Here is a 10,400-nt window from a genome sequence, read left to right as displayed (position 1 = left end):
ATACATCATATATATATATATATATATATATATATATATATATATATATATATATATATATATATATATATATATATATATATATATATATATATGATGTATTTATATTCCGTATTGTCCGTATTGGCCATGGAATAGATTGACGAGGACGTTGAGGACGAGCATAATTACCTTTTACCATCGTGATTGCAAATCTTACAGGTACCTCTTCAATTTTCATAATGTCTTCAACAAAACGTAGCTTTTGGGGCTTTTTATGGTTCACTTTTCCATGTGAAATGCCAATGAGACCGTTCATGATTCGACGAGAGCTCACACTATTCAACAAATGCATATTACAGTGTGACGCTTCATGGTTTCTCTGCTCTAAATCCACTGAATTACAATTGAAGATCTTATCTGAGATGGTAGTTAGAGTATTATCTTTTGCAGCACCAAGATCAGTTCCAAGCATCTTTCTACTCTCATTGATTACATCAGTTTTTCCTTTTGAATTGGTCCCTTGACTGCCTCTCTGTGCTGCCAGATTGGTGCTGCTTAATTTCAGAAATCCTTTAGAACCTCCAGTGCTAGCACCTCCATTTGGTTTGTTACAAACAGTATGAGAATACTTATGAGAGAGAAGCAATGGCAGAATTGTTTTTACAAACAGCCATTCTAGTTTTGTCTTTTCCTACTTGAGATTCATCTACAGAAAAAGCAGAGGTAAGTTTGCACGAACTATCTTGATTCTCTTCAAATTTGATATCCCTTCATGTGCACATTTGATATTACCAAATGGTAAAATGATTGCATATCTCTGAATGTTCCTTGCCATCAATCCCAGAAAGAGATTCTTTTCCTTTGGTGGGAAGCCCCTTGGATGCTACCTCCATAGCTTGAAACAATCACAATAATATGTCCAGAAGGTTTTAGGTGGATGCATTAAGTAAATGTTTCTCACTGAAAATCAAACATGAGTAAATTTTATCAAGAAACTGAGTTTAGTAAGATTTAGATGGTAAATCGAATCCAAATATGCTGAAATATGAACATTAATAGTTTGCTTGCATGTATGTATACACATTAAAGTGCATTGAATATAGCTAGTTTAAGCACACTGTTTCTTTTGTCAAGTTCTTGATTCTAACAAAATTTATAAAATATGCTTAGGTTGGATAGAAGTATACAAGGTTACCGAAAAAATAATGTATTTATGATGTCTAGTAAGATGTATATCATAGTTATCATTAAGTAATGAATCGAGAATTATAAAATGGATCTATAAAACTTATAACCTGCATGAGCATATGTATAATACATCAAAGGGTGAAAAATACATAATAAAAATCCAAGTGGTTGAATATTGAACTAATAATTAAAAAGTTCAGGCAAAATACTCCATAAGGCACATGCACTAGGAAAGACAAAATGGCAGTTGCTTTCGTGTTAGTTACCAGAAGCTTAAAGTATTAACTTGCAGCATGCAATGAAAAGGAAACAATCTTTTTGAACCACAATTTTCGATCAGGAAATTGCCTGTCATTCATCAGTTTCTACCTGCCCAAAACTGGCCATGAATAATGCGTCGAAAACAGAAAACAGAAAACAGCAGGTTAGTTTAGGTCTAGAGCAATATATGTATCATGTTTATTTCCCTCAAGAAAGTCGAAGCAAACAAAGAATTTCCAACTTTTCACTGCATGCAACCTTAGTTATAACTACTAACGAAACCAAATAAAACAACAACCAAGAGAAGCTCCATGCAAACCAAAAGCATCATCCATGAAATGATAAAAAGAAAATGGATGCAATTGTGCAGTGTGCAGTGTGCATTGTATTCCAAAGAAATGGATATGGAAAACCCCTATTTAATTGTGCGACCCAGACCCCAAACCAAACTACAAATGCTAACCCTCCCTTTTTGCTAAAGAGATGATTCCCATCCTCTCTTGCATACAGACAAACCCTAATTGTACTATACACCAGCCAGAGAACAAATCAAAACCCATCACGCATCAGATTCAAACCCAGTTCTTGCACAAAAGCAAGAAATAGGCGGGGAAAAAAAAAATCAAAATTCCTATCCAATTGACGAATAATTAAAATCCCATTCTTAACCGAAGAGGAAATAAACACTGTTCGCTCGCACAAATCGGCGGATCGAACGGCGAAAGCAAGAAGCTAAGCATCAGTTACTAATCGATGGCGAATCGATCGCCCAAATGGCAAAACCTGATCTTTTACCCCTCTCCAGTAAGAAGAATAAATTAAGGCGCCTCCATGTGGACATGTCATCCACCACCATGGGGCGAGCCTAATCGCCTTCTCCGAATGTCATCGTTCACCCAACTCCTGATTGGAAGCTAAGCAAAAAAACACCCAAACCCATCTAGAGTAGTTGGGTGATGATAAAGCTCTGTTCATCGGCACGTGACAAAAGATACATAGGAGATAAATTAACAGTGATTATTAATTAGTAGTGTAGATGATCAAGACATGAGGAAAAATATATTCGAACGTGCCTAATTTTAACTTCAATATTTTATGTGATAACATCCTATATCTTAATCACAGCACCACCCCGAGAGGATATAAAGCATTGTTCATTGTGTAGAGAGAGATAAATCAATTAAAGTGACCCACTTATCATAGTCGCGACTAAAACTCTTATCCATTGATGTAAATCTACCACTTAACTCAAACTATTATCAATGCAAATCTATCAGTTAAGTACTAACTCAATTACGCCCTTAGGGAGACAAGAAAGTTAACTGTTGCAATAAAAAGTGATAACCCTCACCTAAAGGCAATAACAGAGCCAGGATTTATAGCCGGCCTGGGCTACAAATGTCCTCCAAAGGGGTTCCTTTTTCTACTTGGGAATTAAAAATCAATGCAATCAATAGGTAAAATTAATACAACTTTAGCCGGCCCCCGGGCTACAGCCCGAGTAACCTTAAGCCTGGCTTCACCATTGCTCGGGGCCCCTCTAGGACTGTTCATGCAATCTAGAAGAAGGGAGGTAAATCACAGGGACTTTGCCTAGCACAATAGTTCTTTGTATAGAGTCAGGTGACATACAATGAATTTTGCACACGTTGGGAATCAATCTCATAATTATTACAACAACATTACATGTAAGTACCAACTGCACTATCTCGCAGGGGCGATCGGAAAGCTAACTATGTTGTAAAAGGTGAAATCTGTGCGACCCCCATGACTGCCCCATGCCATCGAGAAGGAGTAAATCAAGTACCGAATAGACCCCTATGTGGGAATGACAAAGCTAACCGTTTGAGCAAAAGCTCGCCCCCAGTGCCCCTTTCAGTCCACCCCAGGACCATCACAAGGGAGGTAAATTACAATGATTGAAAGGTAAGATAGATGAGAGAGTGAGTTGTGCTAGGACACAGGGATTTATGCCCCGTCAACCCTAGAATTTGATCCTTCGCTCATTGGATAAATTTGACATCTACTTACCATCTCAGCAAATTATTATAACAAAAGGTGATTATGCTCACCCCATGTGCTCTTCACTGCTGGATCGTGAGCACATGAGAGTGGGGAGGGGTGAAACACTTGTTTTTTTAAAAAACAGAGTTATTTTATAAATTTAAAGTAAAATTCCAGCGGAAAGATTAAACTAAAAAGAACACAAAAAAAAATTCAATCGATTTTAGTTGACTCGGAGCCTTCGGCGACTCCTACTCCAAGACTCAGGTCTCGCGGACGTATTGATGGATAATTCACTGAACACTAGGGGTGTCAAAAATGAACCCGACCCAACCCAACCCGAGTCGACTCGAAAAAAATCAGGTTCAGGTTGGGCATTTTCAAGTTCAGGTTGGAGGGTTGGAGAGTAAAAAAATTTTGGGTTGGGTCGGGTCGAGTTCGGGTTGACCCGGGTTGACTTAAATATAGGCTTTTATGAGTTTTTTGGGGTTAAATCAAATTTTATTTTAAAAATTTAGATGTTTTTATGTATATTAATATCATGTTTGTATGATAATGATGGAGTATTGAGATAAAAGTGAAGAATTATAGGGAAAATAGCTCAAAAAAGTCGTTTTGAATCAGATTTTCTGGTTATATGGGTTGGGTTCGGGTTGATCGGGTTGGTCGGGTTCGGGTTCGGGTTGAGGTGTTTTGGGTTGAACTCGGGTTCGGGTCGGGTTCGGGTTGGGTTAAAAAAAAAAACTCAGCCCGACCCACCCGAATTGACACCCCTACTGAACACCTCTTCCGGAACTGCCAGAAGAGGTAATCGAATACAAAGATAGGGACAATGTAATAGTCTACACTTCCCTTTTAAAGCAGTAATATGAAAATTGCAACACTATTAAAAGTTACCAACAATTTAGAGCACGCTCATGTGTTGCTGTCGGTTTGCTGGAGATGATCAGATGACTCAGAAAAGCAGTTTGGTGGTAGAAAGACTTCTTTAAAGCAGCAGCAGGAAGTCGGAGTAATCAGAATGCCAACTAGACTTGTAGAAGCTTGTAAATTAAGGTGTGTTGAAGGGCTGGTCAAGATGCTCTTTTATGGAGTGTGGAAGGTGCCTTCCATAGCATTGAAGAAGCCTTCAATGCATAAAATTTGATCTCGAATAGTTCACCCCTTATTGTCGACGAAGTCTGATTTTATCCGATGGAAGACGCCTTCTAAGCCTTCGAAGGCTCCTTCCATGAACAGACTCATGGCGTCTTCTGTCTCATGAAAGGCGCCTCAGACACTGTTCACCCAAGGCCTTTTGTGCTTCCTTTGCCCTGTAAAATATGTTAGTCCAACAAAAATATTTAACCTGTAAAATAAAGTTAGCATAATTTATAATATGATTAATTTATGACTTAGATACTATCCTCCAGATCAGGATCTAGTCAGGGTTTCAATTTATGTTTTTGAAATGGACCTAAATTGGACCGACGTCTATTGTCCCCTCAACTGAGATGGGTTTTCACTGATCCACTCTCCTCCAGTGACTTACCTTCACTTACCAACTTATAGTTTATCGACTAGTCTCTCGACCCACTAGGTTTTCTTGCAGTTATCAGGTTCACAAACCTAACTGGACTTCGGCCAACTGTTAGGCCCCGTGGACCTAGTTGGACTTCACACAAGATATCAGGTCTGCCTTTTGACTAGGGGTGTCAATTCGGGTGGGTCGGGTCAGGTTGGGTCGGGTTGAGTTTTTTTTTTTAACCCAACCCGAACCCGACCCGAACCCGAGTTCAACCCAAAACACTTCAACCCGAACCCGAACCCGACCAACCCGATCAACCCGAACTCGGCCCATACAACCCGAAAATTCAATTCAAAATGACTTTTTTGTGCTATTTTCCCTATAATTCTTCGCTTTTATCTCAATACTCTATCATTATCATACAAACATGATATTAATATACATAAAAACATCTAATTTTTTAAAATAAAATTTGATTTAACCCCAAAAAAACCCATAAAACCCTATACTTAAAAAAGTCAACCCGGATCAACCAGAACCCGACCCGAACCCGAACCCGAAAATGCCCAACCCGAACCTGATTTTTTTCGGGTCGACTCGAGTTGGGTCGTCGGGTCGAGTTCATTTTTGACACCCCTACTTTTGACCTATCTGGGCTTCACACCAACTATCTGTTGGGGTTGCAAGGTTGCAAACATAGTCCCACATTGAAAATACATGGGAAAGATCATGGGTTTATAAGGATGTATGATATCTCCATTGAGATGAAGCCTTTTGAGTAGAGCCTAAGAGCAAAACCACGAGGGCTTAGGCTCAAAGTGGACAATATCATATCATTGTGGAGATATCTAAATTCTTTACGATCCTAAAAATTAGTATCAGAGTCTGGACTGTCAGAAGATTTAACCGCCGACTGTGCACAAGAGCTATGGCCTAATTGAGCCATCTGGGTACAATATTGACCTCGAACAAAGAAAGTGGGGGCTCCTATGTTCGGATTAAGAGGACCAGACACCAGGCAGGAAGTCCTAGTTATGACTAGGCAAAGAAGTCCTAGTAGGTCGGGTGGACCGAGGGGTAAGAAGACCTGGTGGGTCGAGGATCGGACATCGGAAGCCTGTGGTCCTTTGTTTGAGGGGGGGATTGTTGGGGTTGCAAGATTGTAAACATAGTCCCACATTGAAAACACATGAGAAAGATCATGAGTTTATAAGGATGCATGATATCTCCATTGGAATGAGACCTTTTGGGTAGAGCCCAAGAGCAAACCATGAGTGCTTAAGCCCAAAGTGGACAATATCATACCATTGTGGAGATATCTAAATTATTTTCAATCCAACATTATTAGGTCCTCAAACCTAGTTGGGTTTCATCCTAGTGTCAGGTCCCCTAGACTCATCAAACCTTGCACGCTCGGTAAATGCATTAGATTATAAAACACCTAACTTAACTTGTTATTTATCAAAACCTGAGTTAAACTATTAGTGCAAATTGCACCAACAATCTCCCCTTTTTTGATGCAATGACAACCTGTGTTAAAATTAGGAAAAATAAGTGCATAAAAATGTAGTTAGATAAAAACAATGCATACAATAACTTGATATTCTTTGTTTCTTCACTTGATCATTTATTTTTTCTAACTTAATCCCCTACTCTCCCCCTTTAGTATTCATCAAAAACTATGCAGATAAAAATACCAAATTATGAAAATTGTAATAAAATTTTAGTAAGCATAAAACTTTCAGAGTAATTATAAAAATTTGTAGGTTTATTGGAGGGAGGAGTTAAAAAATTTTCTAAAGTATTTTGAAAGAAATTTTAAACTTTTCAAAAAGGTTTCAAAACTTGAAAATTTAATTTGCTAAAACAAATCATTTTACAAACCTTAAACTATGAAAGAAGTTTGCAAGATAGATTTCAAAATATATTTTTTTAAAAAAAAATTGTTGCAAGAATTTTGTAAAACATTTTAAAGTGTTTTCAAAGAAATTTACCTAAAAATGATTTTGGAAGCATTTTCAAAATGGTTTTCAAACAAACTAAAAGGGTTTGCTAAAGATAATTTTGAAAGTGAAAGGATAATTTTTAAAAATTTTAAAAACCTTTCAAAGTGTTTTTAAAAACATCTTTTAAAGTATTTTTCAAAGTATTTTTAAAGTAACTTTCAAGACACTTGCATTTAATTTTTCACAACAAATATTTGAAAAAGTGTAAGAATTTTTGCAAAGCAAGTTTTGAAAGGTATTTTGTAAAGAGTAAAGCAATTTTCAAAATAATTTTCAAAGTGATAAAATACTTTTTAAAAGATTTTTTAAATTATTTTTGCAGCACATTTTCTACCAAAGAAGTTTTTAAAGTATTTTTTAAAACACTTTTATTTTTGGTTTTCAAAGCAGATAATAAAAAAATATATTTCTAGCAAGTTTTGAAAGGAAGTTTTGAAAGTAATATTTCAAAGAAAATAGTTTTTCAAACCAATTTCTTTTGCAAAACATTTTTAACTATTTTTTACACAAAGTTTACAAAGAGTTTTTCAAAGAAAATTTTAAAATAATTAATCAAAACATTTAAAAAATTGAGTAAGTTTCAAAATCTTTTTTAGTTTGCAAAAAGGAGTAAGAGAAGAATTAAATCATTTTGAAAGTAGTTTTCAAATATCCTCCCCTGAACCAGATATAATATTTTTTTTTAAAAAAAATAATATTCATCTTAAAATTTGTCTTAAATGTCTAACAATTAGTTACTAACTAACTACCAGAAGATAGTAGCGTCCACTTGGTTAGTCAAGTTAAGTAAATGTATTCGGTTAGTGTTTGACTAAAATATACTACTTAACCTGATTACTATAATATTGGTATTTTTCAACCAAACTTATGTTGATGCACTAATATTAGCATCTGAAGTCCAAGCAATAGGCATATACATCTCACACTGTTCTAAGTTTTTGAATACACAATTAAGGTAGACTTAGTGTATTTATGAAATGCTCGTTACCTAGATATATATGATCATACTTTCTATAGGTGCAATCTAAACTAAGGCCAAAATACATTTTGATATACTAAGGAAACAAGAATTTTTAGAAAACTTATTCTTAAATTTATTTAGCCTAGAATTTAAAAAATCACTTGAAAGTTGGTTTAAGGAAAAATATATCCTACTATTTCAAAAAGAAATTTCTTAGATTATCCAAATAAAGTGGTAAAAAAGTAGTTGAATATATAGATCAAGTCACGCAGATACACAATATATATGAATGCCCTGAATACAATTAAGTCTGGTCATCATTGGCAGGTGGAGGTGGAGGCTGATCGGTCACTCGTAAAGCTCGAAGGATCGACTGCATCTATAGATATGGCTGCCAAAATTCGATGGTCATCTTCTCTTGGAGAGAGGTAAATCTGGTGGTCATCTCTCCCCAGAGAAAGGTGAACCCCTCCGAGACTGACTACCAGATCAGTGAGGAAGACTCCTCAAGTCTAGCAAGTCGATCCTCTACAGAAAGCGAAGTCGAGGGCTTGGTCAAGGTTGAGGGTTGGGTTGAGCTCAGAAGAGGTCCAACGAGCTCCTTTATCATAAATGTTGGCATCTCCTCCCCCTCAGCCGAAATGAAAGGTGGCATATCCTCCTCAGCCTCGTCTGGAATATCTGGCTGAGGGCTCACTCTCCAAGCCAGTCCCCCTGAGCGGTGACATTTATATGCACTAATACAAGTTAACGCTGGCCAATCTCATCATATGCACTAAGGGAAGTTGATGTACCCTGTGTCATATCTACCCCTATGATCAAAAATGTAGAAGTCAAGACGTGACAGTAGAGCATATGAACCTATCGCCTAGTGATGAGACTGGATGCATGAATTGTTGGAGCAATCTCAATGGTCTGTGCGACCATGTATTTTGGTGTTTGGGCAAAGAGTTTAAGTTAGGTTCACCCTTGTATTGATATGTGTATTTGAGTTGTGCAGATTTGTAGGATACACATATAACTCAGCTTGATGGCTTCAGGTCCGGTGAAGGATGGAGCATCCGAGAGACCTTGGACAAGGCAGTAAGGACAAGGGCTAAGGGAAGCGACTTCGAGGCATACGCGAAGAATGACATTGGAATGAGCCTCAGGCTGGGATGCATCCGAGGGATGAGATCTAAAGGAAGTTGGCTTAAAGACAAGAGGGCAAAGCTGCGAAGAAGAGTCAAGTGAGTCGTGAGGGTTTGAGTGCTAGAGAAATATACTTGGGAAGGGAAACCTTAGGTTTAGGGTTGTGCTAGTCGACTGAGGATGAGCACAGAGAGGTTCTGTGCCCAAACTACAGGAATCAGTCGACTGGTGTTGACACCAGTCGACTGGTAAAGAGTCGTTGGCCATACACCAGTCGACTGGTGCAAGGACCAGTCGACTAGTAACGGTAAAATAACCATGTTGTTTCTTCCCAAGCTCTATAAAATGGAGCTTGGGATGGCTGACCAAGGTGATGAAATTAGACTGGTTAAAACCTAATTAGTAGTCATAAGTGCTCAAGGTTTCCTTTGTGTCCAAGTATTCTTGGTTGGTGTTGTGGTGAGGTTTCTCCACCCATAAGGAGTTACTTGAGTAGCCGGAGTTTCTGAGGACTAATCTGTTAGAGTGTATACTAAAAGCCTAGCTTTTTGTAAACATTTATTTTGAAATAAAGAATCACATTGGTCATATGCCTACATTTATATGCTAAGTGTAGTTGTTCAATTAATTTATATTGTAGATAACATAGTGTGTGGTGTCACACATAGAAGATTATGTTATCAATTCCTTATAAATTATAAACAGTATCTCACGACTAAGATGGAAAGGAACAAATCATTGGAATAGTCGTAGTGTAATTTGGTTTTAGTTTATCTTGACTATAAAATTACACTAGTACACTCTGAGTGTATTGAGAAGGACTATTTAAGGTAAGTTCTTTTTATACTGACTGTATAAAAGAACAAGACTTTTGTTATTATGGAAGTATGTATTCTTAATCCTGATATAATAACAAGCACATATATCTAGTATTTATTTCTTTGACTTATCAAAGGGTGCGATTTAGTTTGATAAATCAATAGACCCGATAAGTTGGGAAATAATATTATTTATAGTGTGTGTTGTTAATTATAGAAGGAAACTGTGTCCTAGTAATCTAGGTTGATGATGTCCCCAAGAGGAGCTCATAAGGATTGTCATGTAAGCCATGCAGGTGGACTTAGTCCGACATGACGATAAGGTTGAGTGGTACTACTCTTGTAGCTAAATATTAATTAAGTGAGTTGTCAGTAACTTATTTAATTAGTGGACATTCTATATCTTAAACACAGGGAGACTAACACACTCATGATAAGAAGGAGCCCAAAATTTAATTTGGGATTGGTGCGGTAGTTCAATAATAATTCTTTAGTGGTATGAATTATTATTGATGAAATTAAGTTGGGTGTTCAGGGCGAAC

At 37.0% G+C, this 10,400-nt stretch overlaps 1 long non-coding RNA gene across 1 annotated transcript; it reads right to left on the bottom strand.

The window, feature by feature from the left end:
• Nucleotides 1-297: 297 nt before the first annotated feature.
• On the bottom strand, nucleotides 298-2,366 carry LOC122005386. Its single transcript, XR_006118389.1, has 2 exons — nucleotides 1,437-2,366; nucleotides 298-942 (listed from the first exon to the last, which is right to left on the bottom strand). It is a non-coding gene; the product is annotated as an uncharacterized LOC122005386 (long non-coding RNA).
• Between the last annotated feature and the right edge of the window lie 8,034 nt (nucleotides 2,367-10,400).

Source organism: Zingiber officinale, chromosome 7B, assembly GCF_018446385.1.
Source record: "Zingiber officinale cultivar Zhangliang chromosome 7B, Zo_v1.1, whole genome shotgun sequence".
NCBI lineage: Eukaryota > Viridiplantae > Streptophyta > Magnoliopsida > Zingiberales > Zingiberaceae > Zingiber > Zingiber officinale.
This window is presented reverse-complemented; position numbering and strand designations above follow the sequence as displayed.